This window comes from Typopeltis vanoorti, chromosome 7 (assembly GCF_054136105.1).
Source record: "Typopeltis vanoorti isolate ZY-2024b chromosome 7, IOZ_Tvanoo_1.0, whole genome shotgun sequence".
Lineage (NCBI taxonomy): Eukaryota > Metazoa > Arthropoda > Arachnida > Uropygi > Thelyphonidae > Typopeltis > Typopeltis vanoorti.
In genome coordinates, this window is record NC_143555.1 from 92,391,670 (window position 1) to 92,403,762 (window position 12,093).

A 12,093-nucleotide genomic window follows, 5' to 3' on the forward strand; every position below is an offset into this window, starting at 1 on the left:
TGTACTATAGGTTTACAACCGTTCGTGTATGGAAGTTATATAAGTATCTCTTTAAACTGGACTTAGGAAAATACACTTCACTTCTATTTTCAATTAATATGTACTTTAATAAAGTTTTGGCCAAAAAAAAAAAGTGGGAAGATGTATGGAAAAAAAACTATTGTCCGAATACAGTAGGGATTACGTACTATGTAAACATTAAATAAAATACCAAAATGTATAAAAATAAAAATTAAAAAAAAAATGGAAAAAATCCTTAGCCTACACCTATGATAAAAATGTGTACTATAGGTTTACAACCGTTCGTGTATGGAAGTTATATAAGTATCTCTTTAAACTGGACTTAGGAAAATACACTTCACTTCTATTTTCAATTAATATGTACTTTAATAAAGTTTTGGCCAAAAAAAAAAAGTGGGAAGATGTATGAAAAAAAAAACTGTTGTCCGAATGCGAGCACCCACTCTTGAGAGAGATATATATATATATATATATTAAAACTTGGGAGAGATAGATTGATAGAAAGAGAGACAGAAAGAAGTTATTGACTACTGAAGCAGAATGGAAGAGAATATGAGAGGTAGTCTTTTAGTGTAAGAAGGGAATAGACTGTGCATTCACATTACGAAGTTCTGTTACGGATAGAGTCGGTCGGTTTCACTAAGGGAATTGCATGAGTTAAAGAATCTGAATAATCAAGCATTTGCAAAGCGCATGCTTAAGAATTTTTATTTCTGATTGGATAAGGTCCAAAGGGAACAATTTAATATAAGTATTATTGTAATTTACGTGAAACAACAGCATCAGAGTAGCTTACCTGACCACTTTAATTTTATAATGGTCCGTTAATGGTTTAGTACGTTAAAATAAAAGACTAGAATGAGACAGACGACATCATTTTTGAAGCTGATACTTTTCTGTCTCACTAGTATCTGGAAAATTGTAGAACATTTTAGTTGAGATTAGGACAGGAAGAAAAAAATGGGTCAAGGATTAGCACAATGAAAGCAAATATAAAGCTTTTATTCGAAGAAAGAAAGTAAGAGAGAGAGAGAGAGAGTGTTCTTTCCAGTAAAGTAAGTGAGAATATGCCGTTTTTGTAGGTATTTTGTTGTATTTTTGATTATTTGCAGAGATGATTTGTTGCAAAAATGACACAAGTAAATTACAGTTAAAGATGTAGAATATGTTTATAACAATGTACATTGAGGTGAGAGCCTTTGTAGCTCAGTACAGACGAAACCCTTTGGTCGGAAAGACCTGGGTTCGATTCCCGTCCATGACGTGAGGAACCTTTATCTTGTCTCTTTCGACTAAAGGTGAGTTAGCCCGTCTCATACGGAGATACAGGGTTTTTCGTCCCTCAAAACAGACAAACTGGCCAGTAGAACACACGTGATCATCCATCAGTGGCTTTAACAGAGCACTTAAGCGTCCACGGATACTTGGGAAGTCCAAGGATTCGTCCAAGTATCCTTGGACTTCCTAACTGTAATACGAGGAGAAGGTGGTTACCCTTATGGATCGATATTGATGTGAAACTGTTAAATGGTAATAAATGTAATATTGTGAATTTATACTAATTAGATAATGCATTTCAATAATAGCGTTTTTATGTTTGTTTAAAATCGGTCGCATTTTCCCGTGGTGTCGTTTGTTATTTATTGAATTGAGTTTTCGTTTCGTGACTCGTGGGGAAATATTGCGCTTGGTAGTATCCTAATCCTGTGGTCTCCTCCCTTTGAGAGTTACAGCTAGGGAGATATGAAGCACGGTGGTTTCCCATTACTCTCCTTGCCATAAGTATTTATGACTTAGCTGTGTGTGTGTGTGTGTGTGCATTCACGGAGGGCCTGTTTGCCTGTTCTGGAGGAAAGGACAAAAAATCCGATTTTCCGGGTGAACCCACCCCAACCACCACCACCTCCGTATGAGACCGGCTAACTCACCTTTCGTTAAAAGAGCGAAACCAGATAAAGGTTCCTCACGTCATGAACGAGAATCGAACCCAGGTCTTTCCGACCAAAGGGCGTCGTCTATACCAACTGAGGCTCATTAGTAGTATCATATATGTATTACATGTATTTCAGTTTGTTCTATTTCTGGGATCTATTTTTGAGATTGTATGGACAGAAAGTTAAGTTTTGGTCGATAGATTTTGGCTCGTTTAGGAAGAGTGTTCTAGCTTTGTGGTACTGTGAAATAACAGTCACCAAATGCTTTATTGTTCTGACATAAAATGTACTTTGGGTTTGACCACCCAATCAAAATGGAATCTCACTCGTCATGGAATTTTACTCGTAAATAACAATGAGCGATCATTTTTAGGACCTATTTGTTTTAAAGTGGTTTTTAAGAAAGTAGATCAATCAAAATATAAACTTGTATTCGGTATTTCTGATATGATTAAGATTTCTTTTTCTGGATTTTTGTAAAACGAAGATTTTTCCATGTTTTCTGTATTGGTTTCTTTAGAAGTTAGTTCGGATTTTGAAGGTATTTAGTGTCATAGAGAGGAGCCACTTGCTTGAAATCTGTTAGGATTCAATTGCGTTTGTTCTTTCACTGGCTTGATAATTTGCGGGATGTAAGACCTGAGTTTGGGAGGGAAAATCCTGCTATCACTTCGTATAAGACTGGGTAATGCACCTTCAGTTGAAAAGTCCTTACAGGGTTTGAACGTAAGTTTTTTTGGAAGATTGTCGATTGTTTTGTGTCACCTCCTCTGGATTCATCAGAAGATGAGGTAACGCCAAAACTTATTGAATTGGGTATTACCAGAAACTTATTAAATTGGATACCAGAAACTATCTTAATTTTCATTCTTATTACCTTATTATTAATAAGGATGTAAAAAATGTAACTCATGTAAAAAATCTGTCTCTGCAGATTTTTTACATGAGTTTAGCGGTGTTAAAACCAGTTGCCCAAGGCCAACAAATATGAAGCTCGCTCAAGACTGAATGTTACTCAGTAGCTTACTGAGTATCGTGAATTACTTTTTAATATTAAACATATGATTCTAAAATTATTTTAGTAATAAACATTATTACTAAATCATCCTACAACTTACCAGATATCGCCAGAATAGACGCCCCTGGAATTTAAATGTTTAAACATTTAATAACTTTTTTATTTATTAATTATTTTAAATCTTTTTTGTTATGATGAAACATAAAACCTGAGAATGTTTTATTAGTATGAAAAACCACATCACGTAAATGACCTATTTTCGGCTTCATAAAGACAGATATGAAGGCCCTTTTCACGGCGTGTTCATTGAGAGCTGTTAATCTTTCTGGCTGGAGAACGTGATGGCGAATTAATTGCAGATCTTCGCGAAATTATTTGCTCGTCAAAAACGTGCCTTGGACATTGTGGCTCTAGCAATATGAGCAGTGGCTCCATCTTGCTGAAGCCACATTTTGGATCTATCCTCTACCTCAAGGTGTACAGAATTCTCAATCATGGTCCAATATCGTTCCTTAGTGACTGTCACTGCACTATCGTCGTCATCTTGAAAGAAGTAAGGCCAGAGAAAGAAGCCATTGAATATTTTCCTCTGTTCTGGCTGAACAGTTTCTCCCGGATCGTGGCAAGACACTTCCGGAATCTTCTTGCTGGAAACGTTCAATCTATAGACGAATCATTGTTTCCGAGGGAGCATTTCTGACATTAAAATTGCAGTGATATGCTCTTTGCGTTAGAAGAATCGAATGCTGATTTTCAAATTAAAATTGCACGCTTTTGGTTCTTTGTTGGATTTCTCAAATGTTCCTTAGACTACCTGAAAAAAATTAAAAAAACTGAATAAACAAAAAAGTTTCCATAATTACGGAATTATGGTTAGAAACGGCGATTAAAGTACATAAGGGCCTTAATAAGAAAGCATTTGCGAAATGCCTGTGGTTACATTATTACTTTACATAACATGATTAAGAAGTTCTATTATAAGTAGAAACCAAGAAGAGTTAGTGAAAAAAAAAAAAAAAGAAAGTTTTATGTGCTCCCTGCGGTCATTTCCTCATTGATATCGCCTTGTTATCTGAGCATGAGGACCCTAGTTATATCAGGCGTATTGAGTTCCTGGCGATCCCTAAGAATTGATATTGGGACATTGGATATTAAGCATGAGAATGAAATTAAGTTTAATAAATAAACAAAAACGAATTTTTATTAATTTATTTAAATCAATCTTTACAGTTTGTTCGGTTCTTCGCTAGCAGAAAAAGTTGTTGGATTAAAGAAATATAGAAAAAATTCACTAATAAAACCAGCAATTACTTCCAATAACTAATTAAGGTAGTTAATACCTTATAAAATGCACGGGATTTGCTTTTCTATCTGCTCATCATAATAGACAAGCAAATTGGTAGTTAAGAAAAAAAAGGTTCAACTTTTCAGAGTTTTTGAATTTTGGAAAAAAATAAAAAATTTGTTAGAGGGGGGGGGAAGTCCATGATTTTTAGTGGGCGTGTGTGGGGAGGAGGATGTTCTCAAGTCGGAGTAGTGAAAGACTTGACATACAAAAGCATGTTTATTATGAATATCACCCGCTAATATCGCTTGAGACACCGATTAATTCGATCTGTTGAGTAGGACACCTCTAGCGTAGAAATTAAATATCTACACTTTCGAAGATAAGATTTCAACTTCTAAGAAAAAAGAGAATCGACTTGCGCGCGCATGTACACATACCATACCTGTTCACCTTTCTCCTTCAACAAACTGCATCAAATTACTGCGGTCACCCAATTTTCACTTACTTTAAACTACAACAATATCATCGTGGGTGAAAACGACTGCACAAACTACAGAAACTTCATCCGCATCTACAGTTTTCTTGGTAGATTCTATTACGTGAGGTAATCCTGTTTTACCTTTTTATTAAATTGATGTCTTGGCCTCATGCATAGTTAAAGTTCGTCATGCGGAGTTTTCCAATATTGTTTTTTCGCAGTAGGAGATTCAAAAAGACTATCCCACAGGCTATGCGTATGTGCATTTTAGTGATTAATATATATATTTTTAGTGTGGATTCTCTTCTCTTATCTTTTCGTTCCCGCCTTTGGTAGCTTATCTTTCTGTAAAGTAAAGAAAATGTTGCACAAGAAATTTTTGAAAAAGAATTTTTTATTTTTACTCTGCAAATAACATGGAACATGATTAAATTTGAAGAAACTCGTGTATTCAGATACGATGAATAAGATTCAAATGCTAGAATATTCCCAACTGTATACAGTGACTACAGTACTAGTTCTTCGTATTTAGTCAGAATTCCTTGTTTAATTATTCAATTATTTCCACAGACGATTGCATTCGCAGTAAATGCATATAAGGTACATTCAAAAACCTTAAAAGGTCGCCATGTTGAAAACATTTGCTACCTTTCCTTAGTAAATGAGAAAGCAGTCTCTTTATTATTACTATCCTGCACGCTATGGAGTTATCGCAGGAAAGAATTGGGTGAGGTTTAGGAGAAACTGTGGTGTCTCTATTAATGGTATGGAAATGGGCCAATCTTCTCGGAAGTAAAAACGTGATGTAGAATACCTAGACAAACAATAGGTCAGTGTCTGTGTAAAAATCACAACTATTTAAATTCTTTTCAATAAATGTCCTTCAATCGGTTAGCTTGCTTTTAGAATTTCACATATTTCAAGGGTGCCACACTTCTTGATAGTAGACTAGAATCGAGAAATATTTGTTTCAGAGATATTATATACGATTTTGTACAACACTTAACAGACCGGAATATTTAACTAGTAGCAGTTAAATGAGTAGATTGATAATAGAGATAGGAATGTGGAGCATGAAAACAAATTAACTCCCTCCACGTTTCAAAATGTTAGACCTCGTCTGCTCCTTTTGGGAAATTATCAGATTTATTTTATTTATTTATAAGAAAGAATGGTAAAATTAATATATTTTCTTGGATATATATCGTCCTACCAATACCTAAGAAATAGGGTATTATCTATCCTAGCACTATAATTTCCCTACACCCAATTTCCCTACATCTATTGACTATCACTAGGTAAGGACATATTATTCAATTCTATCTACTTTATTAATCTTTTATGGTAATCCCAAAAGACTGAAACCTACTAGATCTCATTTCCAGAAATTAGATCTTTCTTTCGATCCCGTTTAACGAAGTTGCGTAGACCATGCAGGCTTTCAAACCTCATTCAGTGGAAGCCTTATTCCTGTAAATGTCTGTAGTGGTTAATCCTTATTCCTGTAATACCCTATGTCTGTAGATTGCGTGTGTTCTTCTGGCCGATATGCCTGTTTTTCCGGATGGAAAACTCTGCCAGCTCCGTGCGAGACCAACTGACTCACCTTCAGATAAAAAACCCTGACGTTCTTCACGTTCTAGACGAAATTCGAATCCAAAGTGGTCTTTCTAACTGAAACGCATTGTCAAAACTGACTGAACTACGAAAGCTCTCGCTTGTACGATAATTGTAAATATTCGGCATTAAATCTTACTGTAATCTTCAATTTCGCTTTGGTTCAGGGGAGTCAGGGTTGTTTCTATTTAGTAGCTGCAACTATTTACATGTATTAATGTTTCCATTAATTTTTATATGTTCATGACAGCCGTCATTCAAATTAGATTTCTAAATTGATAAAAACGATATGAAATGAAGCCAATTAATATTTCTAAGATGAAAATGGGTGTTCAAAATGACTGTTGTCATATGATTTTTGATAAAACAAAAACATTTAATACAAGGCTAATAAAAAGTTTTTTTTTTTCCTATAATTGTCCGAATTCATCCTATTTTCGACAACTTCCAGCACCGCCCTGAACATTATTATCATAAGTTAGCCAAAGATCATCGGGAGACTCTTAGTGAAAAACTAAAACTAATTTCTCTCATTTTCCATCTGATTTCTTCAGGTGAGTTTCCGAATGATGGGAGAGAACTTCCGAAGCATTTTTTTTTACAACAGCTGTCAATGAAAAGGGTGTAAGTTGCATACAATGCCTTTCTTGTTTAAATTTCTTATTGTTTTGTATTCACATTATGGAATTGGCTTTAAAAACCATAAATCATCATCATCCTCATCACCATCTCAGGTCTCGCCAAAATAACGAAACCTCGTATAGTGTTAGGATCGTCAAGAGCTTAACATTGTAGCACAATTTTAAACTGTTTTTATCACTGTTTACTCGCCCAGATATATTCAGTCGAACAAAGCAGATGGATATACACTCGAATTAGAGGCAGAAAGACAGGTGAACAACGATCGTAAGAAAAGAGCTGAATTTTCTTTCAATTGGCTGAGAAATGACAAATACTGAGGTGTTGCGTGGAGATGAAAGAAAATAGAAGTGGAACAACTTACTTCGGCAAACGTGGTCGATATCATTATTTGATGTTGCCTACACCGTCTCCCAAAAGACCCTCGCAATCGCATGCAATCAATTACCCTGACACAGAAACGGCTACACAAACACTTGTGCTCCTTCCAAGGTAGCAGCTGATAGAGACTGGTAGTTTGCGAACAAATGGCTAACGTACCCTTGAACTTAGTTATCGAACAAAGTCAAATCCTTAGACGATATCAGTCAGAGAACAAATTTGTACTGCTACACCCGTATTTTCCAACAATAGCATATGCTTTTTTTGTAAATTTTTAATTAAATTGTTTTCTATTTCGGAAAATAAATTTCATAAGCAATTTTTTTGGGGAAAAATATGCCATGTGCTCTGTAAAACATTTTAGGATTTAAAATGTGTACATGAATCCGACTTTTTTATTAGGGATCGGAAACTGGGAGACTGAAGGCAAGTTACAATACTGCTCACATTTTGTTGATTAAGTAAAATGAAAAAAAAAACCCTAATATATGTTTTAATCTTCATTATACTGTATTATATAAATAAAGTTAAGTCTTCATTTATTTGATGTTTTATTTATTTTTAATTTTAAATGCGTTACGATTTTATTTTTCTTGATAAAATACTAGTTTATTATTTATTTATTTATTATTGTTTTTTTGCTGTTATGGACAGCTCTCAACATGACATGTATGTGCACATCAATATTCCAGCAGTATCTTACAAATATTCTGAATGACTTTTTATTTTTGGCCAGCGCTTATTGATACTTGATTGTATTAAAAAACAATCTTCTGCGGTATTTGCTTGTTATATGAAAACAGAGCTTAGAAACCTTTTTGGGGGTTAAGAACTATTAATAGCAAAAATAATTATAACAATCACAAACTGAGAGCTGTAGTGATTATTTGTGTAGCAAATATTAAAATCCTTGCGTTACAACTCGTTCGTACATAACACGTTTAGTGAGTCCACTTCATATGATGGAATTCGATGTACAGTATATAATCCACTCCTACATTTGATGTTTAGTATTGTTGATGAAACATCAATAAAAATAAAAAAAAACTTTATCTTTATGTAATATAGTCAGTCTTTCTGAGAGTGTATATATATATATATATATATATATAAATGTATATTATTATAAATGTATACATCCCGAGTAAATCCTAATTTCAACAATATATATATATATATATATATATATATATATATATATATACACACACTCAACGTACTCGGAGCCACATCGGCTAGTTATTCCCTACCTATGATATATGAGGCAGAGAAACTACCGCAACAGCCTAAGGCATCGAGGTTTCCTGGCTAACACTATTATCTGAGTTATGTGTTAGGCTGCCTGGGCCACAACAAAAGAGGTGAACTATAAAACATCATTTAACAGGCAATAATGCATTTTTAAACTATAGAACGAATATTCTGCCACCAACTAGGTCGTAGGTTGGTAGACACTATTTTCATTTACAAAACTGAAAGATATTGTCTTTTAATATAAACATTCAATCGGTAAATAATTATATCTTTCCTATGAGTTATAATTCGTGAAGATGACAAAAGTGGTATTGCATCGTTCGCCTTCATGAATAATGTAAAATAGGTCACTTAAGAGCGGTTGCGCTAACCTCCATAGCTCTGTGAGTATCGGACATGTTGTTCCTTGAATAGTACATATCCTTAATGTGAAAAGTCAGATAAAGAATACGTGGATGTTGGCCGAACTCATTTTGCAGGTGATAAACAAATATATATATACTTGCGGATATGTTTTAATTAACACACAAATTCACAAGCGTTTAGTCAGTTGAGTATATATTTGTTTCTTCCTTCTCAGGATATGCATAATTTTCTTTTTGTATCAGACTGCATGATACTGAGGCGATGTTGATTATTACTTTCTAGAGTGGCATAAGGATTCATTTCTGGCGACACATGTGAATTGCCAGTGCTTTGTTGCCTATGAAGTAATCTTCATCTCAGAACAAGAGGTATCGACGCAATCGCCACTGGCTTTGAGCAAGTTACGAAACCCAGACATTAGACATGATCCCTAGGTTCGTACCTTGGTTGATCATGCTATACGTGGCATAGATAGAAACCTTTTTTTTTTTTCTATAGCTTTAATCCTAATTCGCCTTTTGCGAAACACCAAGACGTGTGGAAATCTCTCTCTCGCTTATATGAACATTGCGATATACCATCGCAATATCGTTTTCTCCTTCACCCGTATTTTATCCAACTGCACGCTCAGATCAGGGCCGGATTTAGACTTGCTGAGGCCCCAAGCTATACAAAAACTCAGAGGTCCCCTACTGTTTTAAATTACATCAGCTGGTCTCAGAAAAATTTAAAATATATACGCCATTTTATATACGCTTTTGAAAAAAAAAAGAAGACAAAATATCAATGCGCCAAAATTATTTTAATGTTATATTTTGTATATTTAAAATTATTTAGAAATTATCATCATGATATGTCTGACTTCATTTGAGTGATTTTTCTACGAATATTTTTTTATCAATTTTTATATTTTTTTGTTTTTTTATTTGAGGCCCCGGCAGATTGTGAGGCCCTAAGCTGTAGCTTTTTTTAGCTTATACGCAAATCCGGCATTGGCTCAGATAAAAAGAATTCTACTTTCTTTCTCTCACTCTTTCTCTCTCTCTCTCTCAGTTTCTGCTGGAAAACTCTGCTAAACAGACTTCATCTCAGAATTCTTTAATTTGGAAAAGGTCGCTGGTATTGAGCAAAAGCAGTAACACTATTTCCGTTGCCAAATTCTATAAATATCTATCAATATCAGCATTAGAAAACCCTAGAAAGTATGTATGTTGAATTCAACATACAACACATCAGCTACATACTGTTAGACATAACAACAAAGTGCAGTAGCTGTTAAAGTAACTAAGCAACTTGTAGTTTGTTTCAGTATCGCAAGCTAGACCCTCGACAATGGAAGAGATGGTTGAGGCCGAGGATAGTATTTTTAGGAATCGTATTATAAACATGATTTTGAGAAACCGTATTATAAATATGAAATTCTGAAATAAGTCCTTTTTTTCTTAGTTTCTGTCTGCTTATTCTTATTTTTTATCTTTGAAAACTCTAAAGCCATTTAAAAAAATCAAGCCATGTTTCCATAACTATTCAGCATTCAACCAGCGTTTCTGTGATACTTTATTTACTCAAAGAATATTTTGCACCGAAGTAATGCAATTCCTACGACTCATATACATAAAGAATAAAACATCCGCATTGTTTGTCTTCTATAACTGTTTTAAGAAAAATGTGATGTAATGCCAAGTTTTATAGTTTCTTTTATAAGTCTGGTCCAGACCTTGCTCCACAGTGCTGGCCTGGGACAAGTTTTGGGTCATTGCCAAATACAAAATTTCAATACGAAGCTATTATAATTTTTTTTTCTTTTCATTCCTTAATCCTATCTTTTAGGCACTCTAAAAAATCCATTTTGATATGTTAAAGCTTTACACAATTGATTAAAACATGAAAATGCTATTTCGGTGTTTAAATAGCCTTTCTTAGTAGCTTCCAGTTCAATTCCTTCGCGTCTTTCTTAAGAAAACTTGTTTCTTAACTGGTTTAAAAACACGAGTGCGTATGACGCCTTATTTTATTGCTGCCATATAGGAACATGGACCTTTTTTTTAGCCATGTAATGAAACTGCACCTCCAAAAAAAAAAAAAAAAAAAAAAATCACGACGCGAGAAACTACAATAAAACACAAACCACCTCTTTCTTTTTTTACGCGTCCCGTACAAATCCCAAAGCTCTCTTCCCGTTACTTGCGAAGAAAAGCAAACGTTGATGGACAAATAAAATAGCTAACGAGACGAGTCCGTGCAGCTTTTGCATGGTAATGTATTCCATCAAATACACAGTTAGGGCCCCCGACCTGAATGAAGAATGAAAGCGCTCTTCCTCTGCTCTTCAACTTGTTTCTATGGAAACAAGTTGGAGCGCATAGATGATGCACGATAAATCACACACACTTGAACCATGCCATTTAGAAATGTGCATTTCATGTCCTTACGGAATCCGTACCGCTGTTTTTGCTTGACAAAAAGGATGTGGTACACAGCAGACCGTCTCCCATCTTGCTGTTATAGTGATTTTTTTTATATCCTTTTCATCTCATCCGAATCTGTGTATTTCTTCTGGTGATGGAAAACAATTGTCCACTTTCAATGGTTTAGAACAACACGAGAACTTATTGCTGAGTTCGAAATTTAGTTAGAAGAAATACATCACTGCTGGCTTACTCTATGTTTTTTACGTATTTCTTTTTATCTTCATTGAAATAAATATGTTATATATATTTACACCAAGTAATACCCAAATGTGCGAGGAATGACTGTAAAAAATTACTTACCCTAACTCCTAGTTCCTACCGTCTCCTTCGAAGTAGTCTTCTTGGACATGTATACAGCAATCCCAGCGGTTTTTTCTATGATTCCAAGCATCGTGTGACTGTTTTGAGCACCTCCTGCGATTCTGCCTGGATTTCCTCAATAGTGTCAAAACGATGAGGCAAGTCAGTTGAATAAGGAGTGAGGTGTTAGCCGATCGTTGTTCTTCCGCTCGCCTGGACGTTTGCGCCGAATGCTGTCACTTAGCTACTTCAAAACCTCACAATAATACTTGCTATTGACAGTTTGACCAGAGGAGGAGGAGGAGGAGGAGGAATTCCATGTGGCA

General features: G+C 34.8%; 1 protein-coding gene across 2 annotated transcripts in view; it reads left to right on the forward strand.

The window, feature by feature from the left end:
* The first annotated feature begins 4,844 nt into the window (after window positions 1-4,844).
* The window catches only part of LOC150104865 (uncharacterized), a 184,153-nt gene continuing 176,904 nt past the window's right edge, over window positions 4,845-12,093 (forward strand). Inside the window, exon 1 of one of the 2 annotated variants that reach the window (XM_090396029.1) lies at window positions 4,845-4,865. The gene's annotated coding sequence lies outside the window, so the exon portion shown is untranslated. Of the gene's footprint in view, window positions 4,866-4,968; window positions 4,996-12,093 lie in introns of those variants that run through there. The other variant, XM_090396030.1, reaches the window with a different exon arrangement.